Below are 8,573 nucleotides of genomic sequence, written 5' to 3' on the forward strand. Positions count from 1 at the left end.
CACCAATAAAGAGAAAACTGGTAGAGGGTCCAATTTGGAGCAAGAGGAATCTAGTATTGTGGATGAAATATATAAAGTTTATGCATCCAAGTAGAGAAGTCAGATAGGTTGTTGAATTACAAGTGTGGGTTTTAGGAGAAGGGTTGAGGCTGTAGATATAAAAATAGGAGTCATAAAATTATAAATGCAGTCATCATACTAAAAACAGCATTTAGAATCATGAGTTGGCTGATATAATCTAGAACAAGAGTGTAGAGAGAGAAAAAGATGAAGATCAAAGAAGTGAAGTACCTATATTTGGAGATAAGGAAAAAGTGAAAGATACAATGATGTAGAAGAATTGCAAGGGACAGTATTGTTCTAAAAGCTAATGAAAGTGAAAGTCACTCAGTCCGACTGTATGTGACCCCAGGTACTATGCAGTCCGTGGAATTCACCAGGCCAGAATACTGGGGTGGGTAGCAGTTCGTTCCCTTCTCCAGGCGATCTTCCCAACTCAGGGATTGAACCCAGGTCTCCTGCAAAGCAGGCAGATTCTTCACAAGCAGAGCCAGCAGGGAAGCCCAAGTAGACGAGTGGATAGCCTATCCCTTCTCCATCATATTTTCCCAAGCCAGGAACCGAACCTAGGTCTTCCACATTGCGGGTGGATTCTTTACCAGCTGAGCTACCAGGGAAGTCCAAGAGAAGATATAGTCTCTAAAAGGAGGATGATCAGGTAAGTCAATCACAGCTGATGAGTCATATAAGATGAAGATAAAATGGACCACTGGATTTGGGAATGTTGAGGTCACTGCTGAGCTTGTAGTGCAATGAAAGTGGAGTGGTAAGGGCAAATCCAAAATGGTGTGAATTTCAGAGATATTGGTAAGAAAGGAAGAGAAAACAATGAGAGTAGAAACACTGTTGAAAGGTTTGTGAAAATATTGTAATAAGGAAACAAAGCATTTGGGTGGTAACTGAAGGAGGTTGTGTAGGCGAGGAGGAATATCTAAAGGCTGGAGAATATTGTAGCACATTTGAATCTCAATCTAACCAGCTAATTGGGAAACAGATGATGATAACCAAATCCAACTGTTGTTGTCTGATCTCACAGGTTATATGCAGCTTTTTTTCTTTATTCCTTTCCTGACAACATTATATCTACTTGGAGTGAATTTCTTCATTTTTTTTCTACATGAAAAGCATCCATTCTTCAAGATGCAATTCAAAATTTCTATCCAAAAAGAAATGGGCCTGATGTTGTTCTGAAAAATGGGTCTTCAAATATGTTTGCATCTTAATCTCCAGAACCTGGAAATGTTACAACAGTGGCTTTGCAGAAGTCAAGGACCTTGGGATGAAGAGATTACCCCAGGTGGTCTAATGTGATTGAAGCCATCCCGATAAGAAAGAACCATAGAGAAGGAGATATAATGAGGGAAGCGGATATTGGTGATGCAACTTGAGGAAGGATGTAGGGGCCAGCTACGAAAGAATAGAGTGAGTCATTAGAAGCTGAAAAAGGCCAGGAAGTCGGTTCTCCCCTCAGAGCCTCTGGAGGGAATCAACTCTACCAATATCTTGACTTTAGGGCAATGACACTGAGTCCAGGTTCTGAACACCAGCAGTGGAAATGAATACATTTATGTTGTTCTGTGAAACCAAATTTGTGTTAATCTGTTCCCACAGCACTATGAAAATGAGGCAGATGCCCACTAAAAGTTCTTCCTTCTTCTGTCTTCCCCATTTCCCCGTACCTCGTGTGGAAATTTACTTTACAGCTTTCGGTTCAGTTCAGTTCAGTCTCTAAGTCGTGTCCGACTCTTTGTGACCCCATGGACCACAGCACGCCAGGCCTTCCTGTCCATCACCAACTCCCGGGGTTTACTCAAACTCATGTCCATCGAGTCGGTGATGCCATCCAACCATCTCATCCTCTGTCGTCCCCTTCTCTTCCTGCCCCAATCCCTCCCAGCATCAGGGTCTTTTCCAATGAGTCAGCTCTTTGCATCAGGTGGCCAAAGTATTGGAGTTTCAGCTCCAGCATTAGTCCTTCCAATGAACACCCAGGACTGATCTCCTTTAGGATAGACTGGTTGGATCTCCTTGCAGTCCAAGGGACTCTCAACAGTCTTCTCCAACACCACAGTTTAAAAGCATTAATTCTTCCATGCTCAGCTTTTTTTATAGTCCAACTCTCACATCCATACATGACTACTGGAAAAACCATAGCCTTAACTAGATGGACCTTTGTTGGCAAGGTGATGTCTACAACCGCTTTACTGACATGCAATTTATATATTATAAAATTGAGCATGTGCAGTTAAATGACTATTAGTAAATCTACCAAGTTATGCAATATCACTGTAAAGTAGTTTTGGAGGATTCTGATCACTCCTACGTTATTCCCACTCCCAGCCTCAGCCACAGACAATTAGCAGTCTATTTCTTGTTCCCGTGGGTTTGCCTTTTCTGGACACTTCATGTACGTGAAATCACACTCTACATTGTCTTCTGTGTCTGGCTTCTTTCACTTATCACAATGTTTCTGAGGTTCATCCATGCTGTGGTATGCCTTAGAACTTTGTTCCTTTTTATCACTGAATATTATCCCATTGGGTGGATATGTCACATTTTGTTTATGCAATTAAATGTGTATGGGCATTTGGGTTGTCTTTCATAATAACTTAATATTCATTTTTTTCATATAACACTTATACCTACTTCTTTACAGCATGTGACATAGTCGTGAATCGTGAGCAGGGAAAGACGTGTATCTGATTCACTTGTATAAGCCCATAGCCTAGCTCTGCCAGATCATCAGTACTTACAGTCTGTGTGTGTGTGCGTGCTCAGTCACTCAGTTGTGTCAGGCTGTTTGTAACCCCATGGACTGTAGTCCGCCAGGATCCTCTGTCCAAGGAATTTTTAGGCAGGAATATTGAGTGGGGTTGCCATTTCCTCCTCTAGGAATTGAACCTGTGTCTCTTTCTGTTCCTGCACTGGCGGGTGGATTCTTTACCCGTGCACCGCCTGGGAAGCCACCAGACTTCTAAACAGGCTCTTTCCATTTTTTGCCCTGATTCTAGCCACTTGCACTTTTTTAATGCTGCACTTACTCCTGGCAGATTGTTTAAGTCACAGTCTGCTCAAAACTCACCCTTTCCAATTCCTAGTGCAAAGGCCACATGCTTTGCAGAGGTGAGGTCTAGATATGGATTTAGGGGGGGTTTGGAGAAACAGCAGTTATTTGAGTAAAATTTTGCCTATGTTTATCTTGTTCTTTTGCCAGACAACATTGTATTAATACATAAAAGTAAAGACGAACGACAGTGAGGACATAAACCAAATGGAAACTCCTCAGTCTCAAGAACTCTAAGCATTTAAGGAAAGGAAAATAAAAATCTTTGTGAGGTACAGTTAAATTCCTTTGGATGTTTCCAATGTTCTGTTTTGAATCCCAATAATCAGCAAAGAATATTGGCGTATGATTCCTAGGAGCCTTCGATGAATGCCTCTTTTTAAGGATTTAGTTTCTCTTTCATAGCATTTTAGTAATCACTCATGCTGCTATGAAAATCGGATAATGGCCCACAATACATCCTGGAATGAAAAAGAATGCAAAGGGAAATAAAGCGAGAAAACCCACAACACGCAGGCATTATCAATTCAGGCTCAATCAGGCTTCGCAGGTGGAATCAGTCTTAATTCAAAGGGCCGTCCCCTCAGAGATGGAGGCAAGTGATACTTTTCTTTGTGGCCTTTCAGAGCTTTTCATTCCACACAATCATAGCATACACCAACTTTGAAAGGCAGGCTTTCAGAAATATGTAACAGGACATTGAAATGAGAAAAGGGAAAGAGGCAGAGAGACATTTTATTGAAAAGCATAGTGTAGAGCTTAGCTTAAAATTGGACACTTGCCTTTGATGGGTCTGCTTTTAAAATAGGAAATTGATTTTCAGTTAACCAACCAAAAGAAAAATGCACAGCTACACTCTGTTCTTAATTCTGCAGGCAGTCCTTCCTTCCTAACTGACTTTCCTGGTAAAGGCATTTGAATACTTTGCAAATAGAAAGTGCATTGGGTTTAACATGCTGTGCCCTGAGCAGTTCAGGCTAAGTTTACGTTGCTGTGCCTTCTGTTTTCCCCAGGACTGAAAAAAGAGCACTTCCATTAAGACGGGGCACAGCTCAGTGAAAACTGCATGTGCAGGCAGCTCTTTGAATCGTGACAACGTGTAATAAGTGAGTTACATTCTAGCATATGAAATGTGACACGTATGAATTAATTACTGTTACTAAATTGATTTACATTAAATTGTCAGTGATTTGTCATTTTAAATTATCTATGGAAAAAAATTATTTTGGTTTATGGTCCATTTCAAATGAGGAACTTTAAGTAGGCAAGATAAGATAGTACTGTGGAGTGGAAATACCCAGGGGAGGTTCAGCCCTCTCCCTCATCCTGCCACTATGAGTTTTATGACCACAGGGACAACATCTTCCTTCTCAACTTCTTCAGTGCCTAGCAGAGTGCCTTACACATACTAGGCCCTCAAAAAATATTTGCTGAGTGTAACTGAATGAACGCTCAGCAGTGTCTGAGTCTTTGCGACCCCATGGAATATAGCCTACCAGGCTCCTCTGTCCACGGGATTTTCCAGGCAATAGTACTGGAGTGGGTTGCCATTTCCTTCTCCAGGGGATCTTCCCGATCCAGGGACTGAACCCGGGTCTCCCGAATTGTAGACAGACGCTTTACCATCTGAGCCACCAGGGAAGTCTAATTGAATGAACAGTACATATTAAGTGGTATTTGATTTCACAAGACTTTTGTTCTAAATACGTAAAAACAAAACAAAATAGAACAAAGCTTGGTGTGCTTGTTGTTGCTGTCCGCTCTCCCAGTCGTGTCCGACTCTTTGTGACCCCATGGACGGCAGCACGCCAGGCCTCCCTGTCCCTCATCGTCTCCCAAAGCTTGCCCAAGTTCATATTCATTGCATCGATGATGCCATCCAGCCATCTCACCCTCTGATGCCCTCTTCTCCTCCTGCTTTCAATTTTTCCCAGCATCAGGGACTTTTCCAATGAGTCAGCTGTTCTCAACAGATGACCAAAATACTGGAGCTTCAGCCTCAGCATCAGTCCTTCCAACAAATATGCAGGGTTCATTTCCTTAAAGATTTACTGGTTTGGCCTCCTTGGTGTCCAAGGGACTCTCATGAGTCTTCTCCACCATCGCAGTTTGAAGGCATCAATGTTTTGGCACTCCACCTTCTTTACGATACAGGTCTTACAACCATATGTACCACTGGGAAGACCACAGCCTTGACTATGTGGATCTTTGCTGGGTGTGCTATCTAACCCCAGTACTCAGAACATATATGGTGGGAAGTCAGCTTATTCAATGAACATTTAATAATATTTGAATAAATAGTCATCTTGTCTCTGCTTAAACGTTACAATTTACAGGAGATCTATCATCTCATGAGGAAGCCTATGTCAGATTTGGTTAGTTTTCTTCCTTTAAAACATCATATCTCATATTGAGCTCAAACATAGCTGCCTTTCCAGGTGGCACTAGTAGTAAAGAACCCACCTACCAGTGCAGGAGATATGAGAGACAAGGGTTTGATCGCTGGGTTGGGAAGATCCCCTAGAGAAGGAAATGGAACTCACTGCAGTATTCATGCCTGAGAAATTCCATGGACAGAGGAGCCTGGTGGGCTATACAGTCCACGGGGTCCTACAGAGTCAGACAGGACTGAGGCGACTTAGCATGCATAGCTTCCTAACACACACCATAGTCTTTGTGGATAATATATGTAACAAGCTGTTAGATGTAACTCTTCATGTTGTATTGGTATTTTAACAAACACTTCAACAGTCAAGAACAAAATAGTTGGTATACTCTTATCCTAACATAAGATTACCTAGATCATCTATTCAGGACTTGTAGTGGAGTTGGCTGCAAACTAGCTCCTCATTCACAACCTAGCAACACAAACAAGTATTAATAATGTACTGGCGGAGAGTGAAGAGATTGCAGACTGAGGATGCTTTACTGCAAGTTTACAAAAATTATGCTTGTTATTTTCTTTTTGCCATTTCAAGTCGAGTAAGTGGGGTTTTCAAAAGAACTGAATGCTTGACATGCTTTCCCTGGAGACTGAAAGACAGAATCTGGCATCTAACATTTGTCCGAGAAGTTTAATGGTAGGAAGGTGTGGCTAAAGAACCCGGTTTGGAAACAGCAAAGAGAAGGGCTTGCATTGAGAATGGTACTAGGATTCTGAAATACTGCACTGGTCTCCAGGAAGGCAGATGTGACCATCACAGTGACGAGTTTGTTGGTCTACTGAGAGGGTCTCCTCCTTAGAATAACATCTAGGAATTAGGATGCCTCTAAAATAAAAGGAAACTTCTGGAAACCAAGAACTGGAGAGGACAAAAGAGGCAAGGTGGAAGTGACAAGACCCCCACCACAAGATGCGAAATGGCAATGCCTGATGCCCACAACTTTCCAACACCTGATTCCAATTCTTACCAGTCAGGCGCACTTCTTCCTTGAGCTTCCTTTCCTTCAACACATAAGACCCAAAGCATCACCTACCAAATAGAAGAGAAAGAGGAACAGAAAATAGAGGTAAAACCGATCACTTTCTGTTTCTCTTCCAGAGATTTCCAACTCAAAATCAGGCCTGACCCAGGAAAGGGAAAAGCATTTCATTTTGATGACATTTAGAGGTTTTGTGATGTCTGAATCTAGATTTTATTACCAGAAGAAGAAAGAGTCTTCACAGATTGCCTGACAGTCATTGGTAAAGCTGCCATCCATAGTTAGGAAGGAGGAAGGATAGATTTAAAAAGTGAACTAAAATAAGCAGTAGTGGAAAAGAATAGCTTTTTCCTGATAACATATTAGTAAATCCAACTCACTCAAAAATATGTTTACACATGGAATATAAAATTCCTTTTCTAGGTAGCCAATGTTCAGATATTTATTTGTACATAGGACTCTTTTGCTATATGTAAATTTTTATTTCCTTTTGCAAAAGGGGTGACTCACTGAGGCAAGAGTTTAATTAATTGTGCACCGGGAATAAATGTGGAAGACTTCGAAGTGGGCAAAAGAGCTTATTGCATCTCCGTTTACTTCAATGCTGGGTGTTGTCTAGTGGACAGTGCTGGAATTATCTGATTCTACAGCTGTCTTTGCCTTTGATTGTGTGACCAGGTTATTTCACCACTCTGTAGAGAGAAAAGGTAACTACTTAAAACTGGCAGCTGTGCAAGTGTTTGCTGTCCATAGTTATTTACAAATAACTGCTACTCATAGAAGTAAAGAAAGATCTTTTCTGGTCGACAAGATAAAACTGTAAGTCAGATCCTCATTTGGATGGTTCTAACGTTACCAGTGCCCTCATTAGTGAGGGGGTTATGCAAAATCTTTGACAACAGTTCACTTTATATTTGTGTGAAAAGCATGTTCATACTCTCTTTTAAAAAATTCCCTCTGACAGAAGGCTGGGGGAGTTGGCAGAAGGTATGCTACTCAGAGATCTAGATTCTTGGAAAATTGCCCAAAGTAATGAAGTCTACCTAGCTGGGAGCTGAGTGGGGAAACAAAGTTGCTAAATCAAAGTGCAGTCCAGTGACCTGCACAAATGGAGTGCTCGAGGCAGAGGCACTGGGCAGAAGGCTAGCATATCCAAGACACCACAATATTACGGGCACAAGAGTAGGCAGCGGAGAGCAAGCTTTTGTAAAATTCTGGTAAAATTCATGAGAGAGAACCTATCTATCTGTGGCTGGTCCTTATATTCTTACTATGGTATGATGCTCAAGGAAGCCGACTGTATTAAAGGCAAGTAATTGGATAGACAGACCCAATGAAATCTTGTGGATTGCACCAGTTATATCTCATTTATCTTTATAGCCTCAGCTTTTATCTCTTAGACATTTTCATATGATAAATGCTTGCTGTATACAGACATATATATATATATATATATATATACATCATATCATATAGGAAAATATATATGTATATATATGTATTCCATTTGATATAATAAAACACAATAGCAAATAACACACACACATACTCGAGAAGTTCTGTTTCCTAATCTCTAACCTTGAAACTGCGGGTTCCTGAGGCATTTGTTTCTCAAGTTGTTGCAGGCCACACTTTTCTCATGCTTTGCCAAGGTATTGCACGGATCATCATTATTCCAGCATGCGTTTCCTGTCAATTTCCTCTCCAGGTCCACCACGCCAACACTGCATATTTTAATGTTTGTCCTGGTTGCATGTCTTTCTCTTTTTGCTAATTTCTATATTCGTTAGGAGAGACTAGTCATGTTGCAGTTACTAACGAAATGTCAGCAACCACGTGAAACTGTATTTCATTCACATCAATTTAGGGCAGCTCTCTACAGCAACTGACCAATAGGAAGAGGTTCAACATTTGATGCTTTTGAACTGTGGTGCTGGAGAAGACTCTTCATTGATGCTTTTTGAACTGTGGTGTTGGAGAAGACTCTTGAGAGTCCCTTGGACTGCAAGAAGATCCAACCAGTCCA

The 8,573-nt window shown here is 41.2% G+C and overlaps 1 long non-coding RNA gene across 1 annotated transcript; it reads right to left on the reverse strand.

Annotated features, from left to right (window-relative positions):
- Positions 1-5,067: 5,067 nt before the first annotated feature.
- LOC120853563 lies at positions 5,068-6,939 on the reverse strand. The gene is made up of 3 exons (XR_005718809.1): positions 6,928-6,939; positions 5,298-5,299; positions 5,068-5,206 (listed from the first exon to the last, which is right to left on the reverse strand). It is a non-coding gene; the product is annotated as an uncharacterized LOC120853563 (long non-coding RNA).
- Between the last annotated feature and the right edge of the window lie 1,634 nt (positions 6,940-8,573).

The sequence above is a fragment of the Oryx dammah genome, unplaced genomic scaffold, assembly GCF_014754425.2.
Source record: "Oryx dammah isolate SB20612 unplaced genomic scaffold, SCBI_Odam_1.1 HiC_scaffold_26, whole genome shotgun sequence".
NCBI lineage: Eukaryota > Metazoa > Chordata > Mammalia > Artiodactyla > Bovidae > Oryx > Oryx dammah.